Below are 16,770 nucleotides of genomic sequence, written 5' to 3' on the forward strand. Positions count from 1 at the left end.
CTGCAGCATATTCCAATCACTCTTACTTCAGCTACTGAAAGATTCATCGCTGCTCAGTATACGGGCCCCAGGAGTTACCCTGGCTGGTCCTCCCTCCACCCCGAGGAAAAGAAGCGGAGTATCAGCTTCAACAATGGTTTCCTCTCTGTTAACACACACTTTTCAAAAGACCTGGACACTTTCCCCACGTTACCAACCTGTGTACAAAGCAGAAAGGACCGAGTGGATGCTAAGGCTCTCTGGAGTTTAGGTTACACCGGAAACTAAAAGCAGGTGGGAACTAGGAATGTGCTTCGGGGTTATTGCTTTGTCAAAATAAGTAGAAAAATATTAACTCTACCCACGAGAAAAAGAAACCAATTAAACCTGGCTTTTAGTTCCTCACGCTGCTAGAGTTTCGTTGTGAGAACCGTCAGTCAGTCCTGCAAGTGGCTTCAGCTGGTGCCCTTCTCCTATCTGTTTGTGTGTGTCTCTTCCCCCTCTCTGGTCTCTCTCAGCTCAAGTTGGCTAAAGCTAGTGATAATGCATTTGCATATGAATCAACAACAGCATGGCCCACAGGCACAGAAATAGAACAATGGTCGGCCTGAGCCAAAAATAGGTCAAGCATGGCCGAGTGATTGGAGCCTGCATTAATGCATTTAAAAATACCCCAGCAAACCCAGCTGTCCAGCCTCTATCTTTCAAACCATAATTCTCTATTGCAGGGCCTTAAAAGCAATTAACTCTTTCCTCCCTCCAAGCTTGCTTTTACACACTGTTTCCATACTGGCGATTCGCTTCCAAAGAAAGGAAGGGGAAAAAAAAATTAAGAATCATAGTTCTAAGAGGGCAAATGCACATACATTTCATTTCATTTTATTTTTGTAGTATGTGTTTTTGGAAGAGAGAGGAGAGAAGTGCAGAGCTCTGTATTGGTTCTAAAATAATACTGGAAGCTTTTGCTCATAATGTGGTTTCTGCCTCACCCACGCTCAGCAATCCTGGTGTTCTATTTTTGTTGCCTGTTTCTCTGGCTACACTGCAGTTGGCTGTAGCACTAGAAGCTTTTCTGCCTTCTAGTTTTAAGACTGACAGGAGATTTAGTAGAGGTAGTTTCAGAAAACAAGCACACCCCAGAATAAAATGTTTCTGAAGGACTAGCTTGATTTTTTACTTGCTATTTTTGTAAGGCAATTGTCCTGTTTCACAAATCTTAATGTAATCTTACCACCACCTATCAATTTTATTGCATTCAGTTTCTATTATATCTAAAATATATATATATGCACACAGCTTAGACCTAAAAACGTTCCCTCTATTTCAGCCTCTCAGGCTAAATTCAATTCACCTGCAAAAGTGAAAGAAAATGTTGGTACTTCATTATGGATGGTGCAGAATTACAGATTATATGTACCTGTGGATCAATAAATAAATATGGTCAGTCCCCAACTATGAATGTTCTGCATTCATTTCTACATTGATTGCCTGAAACACAGACCTCACTTTTCTATAGAAATAGCATTTATAATGTTTGATAGATTCCCAGACCAACACACATTGTGGAATTCACCTGTAAACGAGCTATACAGTATTTAGTACTAAAAATTCTATGGCCTCTGGTGTACAGTTAACAGCATTTCTATCTGAGACATAAATTCGGCATCACAAATTGGGTTGCTATCATCTAGCCACTCCCAAGAGCAAACCCCAAAGTGAAAAATCCACTGGTCATGGGAGCTCTTCTCCTGTTTCTAAACTAGATCTGCAAGAAAAAATAAAACTCCTAAAGCATTAGTAGCAACAGAAAAGCAAGGGGAAACAGCAGAGCATTTCAAGGTTCCCGGGATGACCAGGTGAAGGAGGGATCTTGATCAAGCAGAGTGTGGGGCAGAAGAAACAGAACATGGAGACAGACTTTTGGTGAAAAGGAGGAAGCATGTTAAGTCATTAGGCAGATAACTCACTGCTGAAGAAAATGGCACTGAATTTTCCTACTTTCATAGATTAACTCCTACTTACTGCGCAATTATATTTGAACAGATAAGTTATAGATTTTTATAAAAAAGTTATTCCAAATTACATTTGACTTAAGCTAAACATGAAAATCTTATGTTCCTGTCAATGGGAAAAACTGTTTAATTCCACTTGCTTTTTCAAGTAAACTTTCACTCAATTAAGAAACTGGTGTATAAAATTCCAGGGATGGAAATACTGTGGATCTGGCAATTTACCTCAGAGATTATGTAAGCAACCACAGCATTTTAGACCTGGGAGGAAATTTAGAGATTGTCTGTAATGATGTCCAAACTCTCTGTCCCCCAGGATGCCAAGGTAGCTGGGAGCTGACTCAGTGTTCTCCAGAAGACGTTCTTCCCTGAACCAGGGCAGCCTCATTTTCATCTATTTACATTTGGGTGTGTAAGATTTGTTTTGAATAATGACTTCTTATATTAAGAAAAGAAAATATGGTGTATGGTGACAGATGGTAACTAGACTTATCATCGCTATCATTTCGTAATGTATAGAAATATCCAATCATTATGTTGTGCACCAGGAACTAACAGTGTTGTAGGTCAATCATACTTCCAAGACAAACTCGTAAAGAAAAAAAGAGATCAGATTTGTGATAACCAGAGGTGAGGGGTAGGGGGATGGGAATTGGATGAAGGTGGTTAAAAAGTATAAAGTTCCAGTTATAAGATAAATAAGTACTAGGAACGTAATGTACAACATAATAGTTATATTATTATTATATAAAACATAATTACTATATGATTAATATAATTAACACTGCTATGTGTTATATGAAAGTTGTTAACAGAGTATACCCCAAGAGTTCTCATCACAAGAAAAAAAATTTTTTTCTTTTCAATTTATCTTGTACCTATATTAGATGATATATTAGATGAATGCTCACTAAACTTATTGTGGTAGTCATTGATGATGTATGTAAGTCAAATCATTATGCCCTACATCTTAAACATACAGTGCTGTATGTCAACTATATCTCAGTAAAGCTGAGAAAGGAAAGGAAGGAAAAAAATAACTGAAATCCACTCTTCTAGTACAAATGATCTCCCTATTTTACACATGAAGAAAGTAAAGAGACTTTTTAGAGGGTTATGAAAGATGCAAAAGCACTCATTAATGGAGTTATGACTGAAGAGACTTGCTTAGTTTCTAACAGGTACTCTAGCCAAGTAGGTCTAGCATTCATGTTCTCCAGTCCACCATCTTGTCCCTTACAATGTAAATAATTATCTGAGATATTGAGAATAAATTTTAATATTATCTACTTATGAAAAATAGAATCACTCTTAATTGTCTCAGAGTGGTTTTAAACAGAATATATAAAACTAGTGATAAACATAAGAGGAGCAGCAAAAATCCTAGTACAGATCTTCCTTGACTTAAGATGGGGTTGCTTCCTGATAAACCTCTAAATGAAAAACATCATTAAGTCAAAATGCATTTAATATACCTAACATCATAGCTACCAAACATCATAGCTACCTACCAAACAGCATAGCTAATCCTAGACTACTGTAAACATGCTCAGAACACTTAAAGAAGCCTACAGGAGGACTAAAGCATCTAACACAAAGCATATTTTATAATAAAGTATTGAATATCTCATGTAATTGAATGCTGTGCTGAAAGTGAAAGACAGAATGGTTTTAAGTGTATCAGTTATCTACCCAGTGATCACTGTGGCGGACTAGGATATGTGGCTCACTACTGCTGCCCAGCATCTTCATAGAATATCGAAATTTCAACTGTGGTTTCTCCTGAATGCATATTGTTTTCACACCATAGTAAAGTTGAAAAATCGTAAATGGAACTGAAACTCTGTGTAATGATTAGCCAAATCCATTTCACCTGTCTGGACTAATCAAGGTGTTTTAAGATTTGCATGTCCTCCAAGAGCAGGTGGTCTACACAATAAGATGTTTGCCTGAGTAGTTTTCCAGGAACTTGGAGTCAGCTGCATGTGGTTTGAGCTGAGGTGGTTAAGACTGGGTAAGACCACGGGCTCTTCAAATGGGCATGCCAAGGGCCCGTGAGGTGACCTTTTGAACTTGCAGAGACCTGTAGCTTTGTTATACCAGCGCCTAAAGACAATTCCCGCACCTTTTTCCAATCACCTTTTCCATGCTCCCCACGCTCCTGAGGCTCCCCATGCCTCCCATGCCTCAGACCACCCTGTTCCTTTATTCTTTATCCCATCGATACCCCTAGCCCTTAGCCTTTGAGATTTGTTTTCCTGTCTCCTCGCGGGGCTGCCTTTCGAATAAGCCCTCTCTTTGCTGCAAATCTCCAGTGTTTCAGCGTTCTGGCTTGCTGTGAGTTGGGCAGGACGAACTCGGTTCGGTAACAGAACCATTGACATTGGGGACCATCTGCATTGACGTAATATACATCTCTTGTCCTTTTACATTTAAATTATGCCCTCAATTTACAAAAAAATAGTCTCAAAGCTTTTATAATAATAAAAAATAAAATAAAATAAAACTCAAAAGAGTTAGTAATTCTCCATTCTCAGAGGTACCAGGAGAGGGCAATCCACATAGAATAGTATAAATAATGGGTCTTCTTCATTTTGACCAAGTTATTTAATTTGAGGTTTATTCATATTTCATCCCTGTATTCTTTCAGCATTTTTTGCCATTAGCAGTCTTGTCTTTCAACTCTTGATAATGAAAATTTAGAGTGAAAAGACATTGGACGCTTATAAAATAGACACCACTTGTTTCTGGGAGGAAAAGATAGAATTATTAAAACCTACCACCAAGTATATTGATTATGTCTATTATCCAAGAACTTAAATATTAAGAATGTTGAGGTAATGCTTCTCATATCATCTCAACAATGTTGGTAAAGAAACGTGACTAAGTTTCTTTCTAGGTTTGTTTGTTTGTTTTTTGCGGTACGTGGGCCCCTCACTGCTGTGGCCTCTCCCGTTGTGGCGCACAGGCTCCGGACGCGCAGGCTCAGCGGCCATGGCTCATGGGCCCAGCCGCTCCGCGGCATGTGGGATCTTTCCGGACCGGGGCACGAACCTGCGTCCCCTGCATCGGCAGGCAGACTCTCAACCACTGCGCCACCAGGGAAGTCCCTTTCTAGGTATTTATAAAACCAATTTTACTGACTAGGAAAAAAGATAATACATTTTATATTATAAGAACAGTAAGAAGCTAATACAAATGTCAGCCTAGAATAGCTAGGCAGTTTTTGAAATTGTAATATAATAAATTTTAATTCAATTTAATAAACATTTTGGAAATTGATCTAATTATATTTTACATTTATTTAAATAATAAGTCAAAAAGAATAGAGCAAAAAAACAGGTTCCCAATTTAATAAAAAATGTGAATGGGCATCGAATCCTAATGCAACATGTCATTCAAGAATAATTATGATAATTCCAATTCTTTTTATGGGTATATAGGCAAAACAAAAAAAATTAAACATGTAAATTCAATTTTAATTAAAAATTTAAATTATAGATTAAAAAAATCTACATGTCATCAAAATATTTCCACAAATAACCTGACTGAAGACGCCACTGGAAAAAAGCAAAGGAGGTAGTATAACCTAATTTATTCTACCACAATAATACATCCTCTGTTCATCTGTAATCAAGCGCAGACTTTTCATGCAGTACCAAATCTTACGGTTCTAGAATCCAGGTGCAGTAAGATTTAAAACTTGTTTGCCTGAAGTACTGAATTGTGCTTTACAAGAAAGCTACAAATTACTCACCAAGAGCTGTAAGTCCTCCGCTCACTCTTTCACACTCATGTTGTTGTTGCTCCCATCCTCACATTTCTCAAAGTATTGTCACATCAGTAAAGTTATACATACTTGCCTGCAGGCAACTGACTTGATTCCTAGAACCCCGAGGAACAGGAAGGAGAGGGAAAGTATAATGTACTAATTTTTACTCTGAACTAAGTAGGTTATTTTCCTGAATTTTCTGTCTCTTATTAAATAGTGGACACTAAATTTACGAGTGATTCCTCTGTACTATAACAAGCTAATTGGTTACCAAATGATCTTCAGATAAGGAAATCTTGCCTGGACCCAAAGGGTCTGCGAAAACACATCAGCAGTGAAATTCCAGGAGACTGTCCCATAAGAAAACAAAACAACTTCAACAAACCTCTAGAACTGTTGGCCTTGCTTTGATTGAAAATCATTTGTTCTCTAACTCTTCCCTTCAAATTGGATGTGCTGATCCATGATTTATTCTATCTTTAGCAGATTAAGAGCATCAGTATCATCAGGGAACTTGTTAGAAATGCAATTTATTGGGCGAGAACTACTAAATGAAAATCTCTGGTGGGAATCTGAATTTTACAAGCCCTCTCAGTGATTCTGATGAACAGTAAAGTTTGAGAACCAGTAGATAAGACCATCCTTTCCAAAGCAATGATTAGATGGCTAAAGGTATAAATAAATTATCTATTTTGGGTCCAATTTCAAATTAAACATTATTATTACAGGATACTTTTTCAAAATGAAAATAATTAAACTTGCTAATAGACTGAAGAAGACCACTTAATATTCAAGGTATGAAAAGACCATTTTTTCTTTTTACCAGCATCTACTTTGAAATACTGGTTTGTATTTCAAATTGTATAAGCTTGGCTAACCTATGCTATATTTACCAAACTCTGTATGTACAAGGTATTTATAAGACCATAAACTATTAGTAGAAATCTTAGTTTCAAGACAAAAACACTATTTTTGGCTATAGGGCTATGAAAATAAAAATTCTGGGAGAATTCCAATTAAGTAAAATTAGCATTCTAATCTTTGCTATTTGGTATGCCTCAAATTTTTAATTTTATATTATACTACAAAGTGTGTTTCATTATTATGAAGCTGTACCTTTAATATTTATCATCTTGGAAATAAATGGGATTCTGATCACCTAAAATTAATAGTCATAGTTAGCATTTGGATGGATACTACATTTCAGAGCTGTGATAAGACTAATTTCCATATGCTAATAAAAGTATAGCAGACATCAGAAAATAAAACCAGAAATGTCATTTCTTGCCACAAAGATCAAGTGGTATTTACCATACCAAACTATTACCTATCACCAACTTAAATCAAGAGAATGTTGGGATGCTTGCTTCCGAAAATAGCAACAACATTTTCTTTTAATGTTGCAACTAAATTCTGACTTCATAATTCGATCTAGTTGGGTGCCAACTACCAAATTTTAGAAATAGCAAGCACCCAAAATATACTGTACTTATTTTTTGACTGATCAAAACTGTTTATAGCAATGGCATATAATTAAGGTACAAACATTTGCAATTGGCTGTATCACTAAGTTCATCAGACATCCCATGGTTATGGAATATTTCCTATTTCAGGACCCTTAAATCAGTGCCAAGAACAAAGAACCATGGCCTCCAAGGCCATTCAGGTTCTGACCACAACGTGACTTAGTAACTTGATCCTTTACTTTCCTTTTCAAAATTCACGAACATACAATTTCTTGGTATTACCCACACAAATCCTTCATTCTTCCATGACTTTGCACATGCTGTTCTTGTAATCCTGAATGCTTTTCCACTCTTTCCCATCTGGGAAACTCCTTTCCATTTTTTTTTTTTTTTTAAATGACCACGGTTAAAGATTTGATGAAAGTTCATAATAATGCAATTGACAAGGAAATTTAGTTATTTCTGAGATATACACTTTAAAGTAATAACTAGAATTATGACTTATAACATTATACCAGAACATATAAGATTTTTAGAAATTTCATGAAATGTCTGAAACATTTATATTAACGTATTTCCATACAAATAACCCAAAGAAAGTTTAGTATTAGTTGTTTTGTTTGTTTTTTTATACTGCAGGTTCTTATTAGGCATCATTTTTATACAAATCAGTGTATACATGTCAATCCCAATCACCCAATTCAGCACACCACCATCCCCACCCCACAGTGGTTTTCCCCCTTGGTGTCCATACGTGCGTTCTCTACATCTGTGTCTCAACTTCGGCCCTACAAACCAGTTCATCTGTACCATTTTTCTAGGTTCCACATACATGTGTTAATATATGATATTTGTTTTTCTCTTTCTGACTTATTTCACTCTGTATGACAGTCTCTAGATCCATCCATGTCTCAACAAATGACTCAATTTCATTCCTTTTTATGGCCGAGTAATACTCCATTATATATATGTACCAAAACTTCTTTATCTGTTCGTCTGTCGATGGGCATTTAGGTTGCTTCCATGACCTGGCTATTGTAAATACTGCTGCAATGAACATTGGGGTGCATGTGTCTTTTTGAATTATAGTTTTCTCTGGATATACGCCCAGTAGTGGGATTGCTGGATCATATGGTAATTCTATTTTCAGTTTTTTAAGGAACCTCCATACTGTTCTCCATAGTGGCTGAATCAATTTACAGTTGCACCAACAGTACAAGAGGGTATCCTTTTCTCTGCACCCTCTCCAGCATTTGTTGTTTGTAGATTTTCTGATGATGCCCATTCTAACTGGTGTGAGGTGATACCTCATTGTAGCTTTGATTTGCATTTCTCTAATAATTAGTGATGTTGAGCAGCTTTTCATGTGCTTCTTGGCCATCTGTATGTCTTCTTTGGAGAAATGTCTATTTAGGTCTTCTGCCCATTTTTCGACTGTTTTCTTTGTATCTTTAATATTGAGCTGCATGAGCTGTTTATATATTTGGAGATTAATTCTTTGTCCATTGATTGATTTGCAAATATTTTCTCCCATTTTGAGGGTTGTCTTTTCGTCTTGTTTATGATTTCATTTGCTGTGCAAAAGCTTTGAAGTTTCATTAGGTCACAATTGTTTATTTTTGTTTTTATTTCCATTACTCTAGGAGGTGGATCTAAAAAGATCTTGTTGGGATTTATGTCAAAGAGTGTTCTTCCTATGTTTTCCTCTAAGAGTTTTATAGTGTCTGGTCTTACATTTAGGTCTCGAATCCATTTTGAGTTTATTTTTGTGTATGGTGTTAGGGAGTGTTCTAGTTTCATTCTTTCACATGTAGCTGTCCAGTTTTCCCAGCACCACTTATTGAAGAGACTGTCTTTTCTCCATTGTATATCTTTGCCTCCTTTGTCATAGATTAGTTGACCATAGGTGTGTGGCTTTATCTCTGCAATTTCTATCTTGTTCCATTGATCTATGTTTCTGTTTTTGTGCCAGTACCACATTGTCTTGTTTACTGTTGCTTTGTAGTATAGTCTGAAGTATGGGAGTCTGATTCCTCCAGCTCCGTTTTTTTCCCACAAGACGGCTTTGGCTCTTCGGGGTCTTTTTTGCCTCCATACAAATTGTAAGATGATTTGTTCTAGTTCCATAAAAAATGCCATTGGTAATTTGATAGGGATTGCATTGAATCTGTAGATTGCTTTGGGTAATATAGTCATTTTCACAAAGTTGATTCTTCCAATCCAAGAACATGGTATATCTCTCCATCTGTTGGTATCATCTTTAATTTCTTTCATCAGTGTCTTATAGTTTTCTGCATACAGGTCTTTTGTCCCCCTTGGTAGGTTTATTCCTAGGTATTTTATTCTTTTTGTTGCAGTGGTAAATGTGAGCGTTTCCATAATTTCTCTTTCAGATTATTCATCATTAGTGTATAGGAATGCAAGAGATTTCTGTGCATTAATTTTGTATCCTGCAACTTTACTAAATTCATTGATTAGCTCTAGTAGTTTTCTGGTGGCATTTTTAGGATTCTCTATGTATAGTATCATGTCATCTGCAAACAGTGACAGTTTAACTTCTTCTTTTCCAACTTGTATTCCTTTTATTTCTTCTTGTTCTCTGATTGCCGTGGCTAGGACTTCCAAAACTATGTTGAATAATAGTGGTGAGAGTGGGCATACTTGTCTCGTTCCTGATATTAGAGGAAATGCTTTCAGTTTTTCCACCATTGAGAATGATGTTTGCTGTGGGTTTGTCGTATATGGCCTTTATTATGTTGAGGTAGGTTCCCTCTATGCCCACTTTCTGGAGAGTTTTTATCATAAATGGGTGTTGAATTTTGTCAAAACCTTTTTCTGCATCTATTGAGATGATCATATGGTTTTTATTCTTCAATTTGTTAATATGGTGTATCACATTGATTGATTTGCATATATTAAAGAATCCTTATATTGAAGAATCCTTGCATCCCTGGGATAAATCCCACTTGATCGTGGTGTATGATCCTTTTAATGTGTTGTTGGATTCTGTTTGCTAGTTTTGTTTTTTTTTTTGCAGTATGCAGGCCTCTCACTGTCGTGGCCTTTCCGGTTGTGGAGCACAGGCTCCAGATGCGCAGGCTCAGCGGCCATGGCTCACGGGCCCAGCCGCTCTGTGGCATGTGGGATCTTCCCGGACCGGGGCACAATCCCATGTCCCCTGCATCGGCAGGCGGACTCCCAACCACTGCACCAACATGGAAGCCCCCTGTTTGCTAGTATTTTGTTGAGGATTTTTGCATCTATATTCATCAAATATATTTTCCTGTAGTTATGTTTAGTAGTGTCTTTGCCTGGTTTTGGTATCAGCGTAATGGTGGGCTCATAGAATGAGTTTTGGAGTGTTTTATCCTCTTCAATTTTTTGGAATAGTTGGAGAAGGATAGGTATTAGATCTTCTTTATATGTTTGGTAGAATTCCCCCGTGAAGCTGTTCAGACCTGGAGTTTTGTTTGCTTGGAGTATTTTTAATTACAAATTCAATTTCACTACCAGTGATTGGTCTATTCAAACTCTCTATTTCTTCCAGATTCCTTGATTGGTCTCCTCAACTACTATGATAGACCGTTTTCTATCCCTTTATTTTTACTCTTTGAATCCTTTTAAGTATAGCTTTAATAGACACCATATTTCTGAATTGTTTTCCCACTCATCCCATAAAATCTCATATTTGCTAAGTTCATGGAAGGGAGATAGTGGCCCTTGCTGGTTCACCATCTTCTCAAGAGCAAAAAAGTAGTAGATCCATTCCATCCTTCAGAACTCTGCCCAAAGCTTATCTCCTTAGAAAAGCCTTCCCTGACTTGAGCTGCCATGAACGAGAGGGTCTAACTCTGTCCTTACTTCTACCATAACATAAGTCATTGGATATTTTAACATTGGTTACATGTCTGTTCCCCACACTAGGCCTCAGAAAGTCAAGAATAGAGATCTGTCATTCATCTACATGCCTAAGCCACTGCCCAACCTAATGATAAGCACTCTATGTGTGTTGGTTAAATGGATATATGTGAAATGAAATTTCAGAAATTTTAGCAATTTTTCCTATGCTCTTAAGGCTCTCCTTGGCTCTAATGGCCAGCCTGGATCCTGTTGCAATTATTCTACAGGACACAGTGAAATGACTCTTCTAAAAACATCAAAGCGGGACTTCCCTGGTGGTCCAGTGGTAAAGAATCTGCCTTACAGTGCAGGGGATGAGGGTTCGATCCCTGGTCAGGGAACTAAGATCCCACATTCTGCGGGGCAACTAAGCCCACATGCCACAACTACTGAGCTCATGCACCTCAACTAGAGAGCCTGTGTGCCGCAAACTACAGAGCCCACGCACTCTGGAACCCATACACCACAGCTACAGAGCCCATGTGCCCTGGAATCTGCACACCACGACTAGAGAGAAACCTGCAAAGAAGCCGTGCGCCACAATGAAAGATCCTGCATGCCTCAGTGAAGATCCTGTGTGCCGCAACTAAGACCCGACGCAGCCAAAAATAAATAAAATAAACAAATAAATAATAAAAGCATCAAAGCTCTAGTCAAAAGAAGTTCCACTTTATATTCTCATTGACTTGAAGGGTTCCTTTTCAGTTTTAAAGAGATCCTACATGGTCTAAATCTTCTTAAGGAGGGGCTTTATGTTCACATATTTTCTAAATGAAAGAGAGATATATTCTGTAAACTGGACACTTAGGCTTCAGATATTAATTTATATTTGATTCATGAGGACCATGGAATCTCTTTTACATGAAGGGCAACTACATAACATTCTAAATCATGTGACTTATTAAACAGAGAAGAAGCTCTGGATTCAGACAGAATTTGACTTGAATTCTAGTTCTGTCACTTATTAGGCAGTCATGAGCTGTATAGCTTGTATAAGTTACTTAACATTTCTGAGTCACAATTCCATCATCTTAAAAATGGGAGTATTAACATCTGCCTTGCAATTTTGATTTAATATTTAGAAATAGTGAATATAAAATTCCTACCATTATGACAAGAACATAATAGGTACCCGGTACACTGTACTTATTATTATTGCACATTATTAATATTGCACACTATTATTATATAAATAAAGAAGTGAATAATTGAGGGCCTACTTAGATTTCTATATTCTGAACTAAGATAATTCCTATTTCTCAAGATCAGCTGTAACATTGTAAAACAGAATATAAACATCATTAGTTTCTGCTGTTTCCTAAAGGAAAAAAAATGAGTATATATAAGCTAGATAAGAAAAATTAGAATGGAATTTCTCATTAACTCTCTAGACTAAACAAACCATGTGTATTCAAAAACTCACTGATTCCTAACTGCAAAATAAGAAATGGAAATAATGAACAAGAGGGTGATTGGTATATGCCAGGCTATTTTCTATGTTTACTTTGTAAGGTCAAATCAGATACTTTAATATAAGGAACAGAGATTAATAACAAAACTCAAATGGAACACAGACCCTTCACTGGGTACACTGAATTACATCTGTGCTTGTCATTTAATCGAAACCTAGAAATATCTTCAATCCACAATGCATTCCCCCCAGCTAATGGTTTTGTTCCAGATGGCAGTAACTGTGTATTTTAAAATCAATAAGCTAATATTAGTAATTTCATCTGAAGCTATAAGAACCTGTTTTTGGTAATGAAGTGGGAACGGTTGTCTTCTTATTTTGGCTATATCTGAAGGAAATTTTCAAAAGTACTTCTGATAAGCAGAAGGGACCATTTGGAAGCCAAACTGAATTATTTTGAAGTCAATATCTTACTTGGATTAAAATTTACTACTTTTTGATTATGTGAATTATTAATAATTAAGTACTGACTTGATGGAGCCCAAACCTAGTTAAAGGAAACTAAAGTCTAGGAGCAATTAATGTTCTGAGGACAAAATGATAGGGAATTCTCCAACATAAGTTAGTGTTTCCCCTTTATAAGCTAGGAGAAAACATTAGTAGGAAATGTCATTTAAAACCCTCAGGCATTTCATTTAAAATATGTACATCACTCAAAACAGGATCAACCACAGGAGACTGGTTCAAGATGGCGGAGTACAAGGACGTGCTTTCACTCCCTCTTGTGAGAGTAATGGAATCACAAATAACTGCTGAACAATCATTGACAGGAAGACACTGGAAATCACCAAAAAGATACCCCACAACCAAAGGCAAAGGAGAAGCCACAATGAGATGGTAGGAGGGGTGCAGTCACAATAAAATCAAATCCCATAACTGCTGGGTGTGTGACTCACAAACTGAAGAACACTAATACCACAGAAGTCCCCCCACTGGAGTGAAGGTTCTGAGCCCCATGTCAGGCCTCCCAACCTGGGGGTCTGGCAACAGGAGGAGGAATTCCTAGAGAATCAGACCTTGAATGCTAGTGGAATTTGATTGCAGGACTTCTACAGGACTGGAGGAAACAGAGACTCCACTCTTGGAGGGCACACACAAAGTAGTGTGTGCAACAGGACTCAGGGGAAGGAGCAGTGACCCCATAGGAGACTGAACTAGACCTATCTTCTAGTCTTGGAGGGTCTCCTGTAGAGGTGGGGGATGGCTGTGTCTCACCGTGAGGACAAGGACACTGACAACAGAAGTTCTGGGAAGTACCCCTTGGGGTGAGCCCTCCCAGAGTCTGTCAATAGCCCCACCAAAGAGCCTGGGTGGGATCCAGTGTTGGGTAGCCTCAGGCCAAACAACCAACAAGGAGGGAACCCAGCCACACCTATCAGCAGACGAGCAGATTAAAGTTTTCCTGAGCTCTGCCCACCAGAGCAACAGCCAGCTCTACCCACCACCAGTCCCTCCCATCAGGAAACTTGCACAAGCCTTTAAGATAGCCTCATCCACTAGAGGGCAGACAGCAGAAGCAAGAAGAACTACAATCCTGCAGCGTATGGAACAATGACCACATTCACAGAAAGATAGATAATATGAAAAGGCAGAAAGCTATGTACCAGATGAAGGAACAAGATAAAACCCCCAAAAAACAACTAAATGAAGTGGAGATAGGCAACCTTCCAGAAAAAGAATTCAGAATAATGATAGTGAAGATGATCCAGGACCTCTGAAAAAGAATGGAGGCAAAGATCGAGAAGATGCAAGAAATGTTTAACAAAGACCTAGAAGAATTAAAGAACAAACAAGCAGAGACGAATAATACAATAACTGAAATGAAAAATACACTGGAAAGAATCAATAGCAGAATAACTGAGGCAGAAGAAAATAAGTGACCTGGAAGACAGAGTGGTGGAATTCACTGCTGTGGAACAGAGTAAAGAAAAAGAATGAAAAGAAATGAAGACAGCATAAGAGACCTCGGGGACAACATTAAACGCAATAACATTCTCATTATAGGGGTCCCAGAAGGAGAAGAGAGAAAGGACCTGAGAAAATATTTGAAGAGATTATAGTCGAAAACTTCCCCAAAATGGGAAAGGAAATAGCCACTCAAGTCCAGGAAGCGCAGAGAGTTCCATACAGGATAAACCAAGGAGAAACACGCTGAGACACATAGTAATCAAACTGGCAAAAGTTAAAACAAAGAAAAATTACTGAAAGCAGCAAGGGAAAAACAACAAATAACATACAGGGGAACTCCCATAAGGTTAACAGCTGATTTCTCAGCAGAAACTGTACAAGCCAGAAGGGAGTGGCATGACATATTTAAAGTGATGAAAGGGAAGAACCTACAACCAAGATTACTCTACCCAGCAAGGATCTCATTCAGATTTGATGGAGAAATCAAAAGCTTTAGAGAGAAGTAAAAGCTAAGAGAATTCAGCACCACCAAACCAGCTCTACAACAAATGCTAAAGGAACTTCCCTAAGTCGGAAACACAAGAGAAGAAAAAGAACTACAAAAACAATCCCAAAACAATTAAGAAAATGGTCATAGGAACATACATATCTATAATTACCTTAAACATGAATGGATTAAATGCTCCACTCAAGACACAGGCTTGCTGAATGGATACAAAAACAAGACCCATATATATGCTGTCTACAAGAGACCCACTTCAGACCTAGGGACACATACAGACTGAAAGTGAGGGGATGGAAAAAGATATTCCATGCAAATGGAAATCAAAAGAAAGCTGGAGTAGCAATACTCATATCAGATAAAGTGGATTTTAAAATAAAGAATGTTACAAGAGAGAAGGAAGGACACTACGTAATGATCAAGGGATCAATCCAAGAAGAAGATATATGCACCCAACACAGGAGCACCTCAATACATAAGGCAACTGCTAACAGCTATAAGAGAGGAAACTGACAGTAACACAATAATAACGGGGGACTTTAACACCTCACTTACACCAATGGGCAGATAATCCAAACAGAAAATTAATAAGGAAACACAAGCTTTAAATGACACAATAGACCAAATAGATTTAATTGATATTTATAGGACATTCCATCCAAAAACAGCAGATTACAGTTTCTTCTGAAGTGCACAAGGAACATTCTCCAGGATAGATCACATCTTGGGTCACAATCAAGCCTCAGTAAATTTAAGAAATTGAATCATATCAAGCATCTTTTCTGACCACAATGCTATGAAATTAGAAATCATTTAGAGGGAAAGAAAACCATAAAAAACACAAACACATGGAGGTTAAACAGTACGTTACTAAATAACCAGGAGATCACTGAAGAAATCAAAGAGGAAATGAAAAAACACCTAGAGACAAATGACAATGAAAATACGATGACCCAAAACCTATGGGATGCAGCAAAAGCAGTTCTAAGAGGGAAGCAATACAATCTTACCTCAAGAAACAGAAAACATCTCAAACAATCTAACCTCACACCTAAGGAACTAGAGAAAGAAGAACAAACAAAACCCAAAGTCAGTAGAAGGAAAGAAATCATAAAGATAAGAGCAGAAATAAATGAAATAGAAACAAAGAAAACAATAGCAAAGATCAATAAAACTAAAAGCTGTTTCCTTGAGAAGATAAACAAAATTGATAAACCATTAGCCAGACTCATCAAGAAAAAGAGAGAGAGGACTCAAATCAATAAAATTAGAAATGAAAACGGAGAAGTTACAACAGACACCGCAAAAATACAAAGCATCCTAAGAGACTACTACAAGCAACTCTATGCCAATAAAATGGACAACCCGGAAAAAATGGACAAATTCTTAGAAAGGTATAACCTTCCAGGACTGAACCAGGAACAAATAGAAAACATGAACAGACCAATCACAAGTAATGAAATTGAAACTGTGATTAAAAATCTTCCAACAAACTGAAGTCCAGGGCCAGGTGGTTTCACAGGTGAATTCTATCAAACATTTAGAGAAGAGCTAACACCCATCTTTCTCAAACTCTTCCAAAAAAAGCAGAGGAAGGAACACTCCCAAACTCATTCTATGAGGCCACCATCACCCTGATACCAAAACCAGACAAAGATGTCACAAAGAAAGAAAATTACAGACCAACAGCACCGATGAAAATAGATGCAAAAATCCTCAACAAAATACTAGCAAACAGAATCCAACAATACATTAAAAGGATC

The 16,770-nt window shown here is 37.5% G+C and overlaps 1 protein-coding gene across 20 annotated transcripts in view; it reads right to left on the reverse strand.

Annotated features, from left to right (window-relative positions):
- Window positions 1-511, reverse strand: part of HDAC9 (histone deacetylase 9) — a 579,212-nt gene extending 578,701 nt beyond the window's left edge. For 9 of the 20 annotated variants that reach the window (XM_060108657.1, XM_060108653.1, XM_060108656.1 and 6 more), the window contains exon 1: window positions 367-509. The gene's annotated coding sequence lies outside the window, so the exon portion shown is untranslated. Of the gene's footprint in view, window positions 1-197 lie in introns of all 20 variants that reach the window. The other 11 variants (XM_060108643.1, XM_060108642.1, XM_060108648.1 and 8 more) reach the window with 3 other exon arrangements.
- Window positions 512-16,770: the final 16,259 nt, after the last annotated feature.

The sequence above is a fragment of the Mesoplodon densirostris genome, chromosome 9 (genome assembly GCF_025265405.1).
Source record: "Mesoplodon densirostris isolate mMesDen1 chromosome 9, mMesDen1 primary haplotype, whole genome shotgun sequence".
NCBI lineage: Eukaryota > Metazoa > Chordata > Mammalia > Artiodactyla > Ziphiidae > Mesoplodon > Mesoplodon densirostris.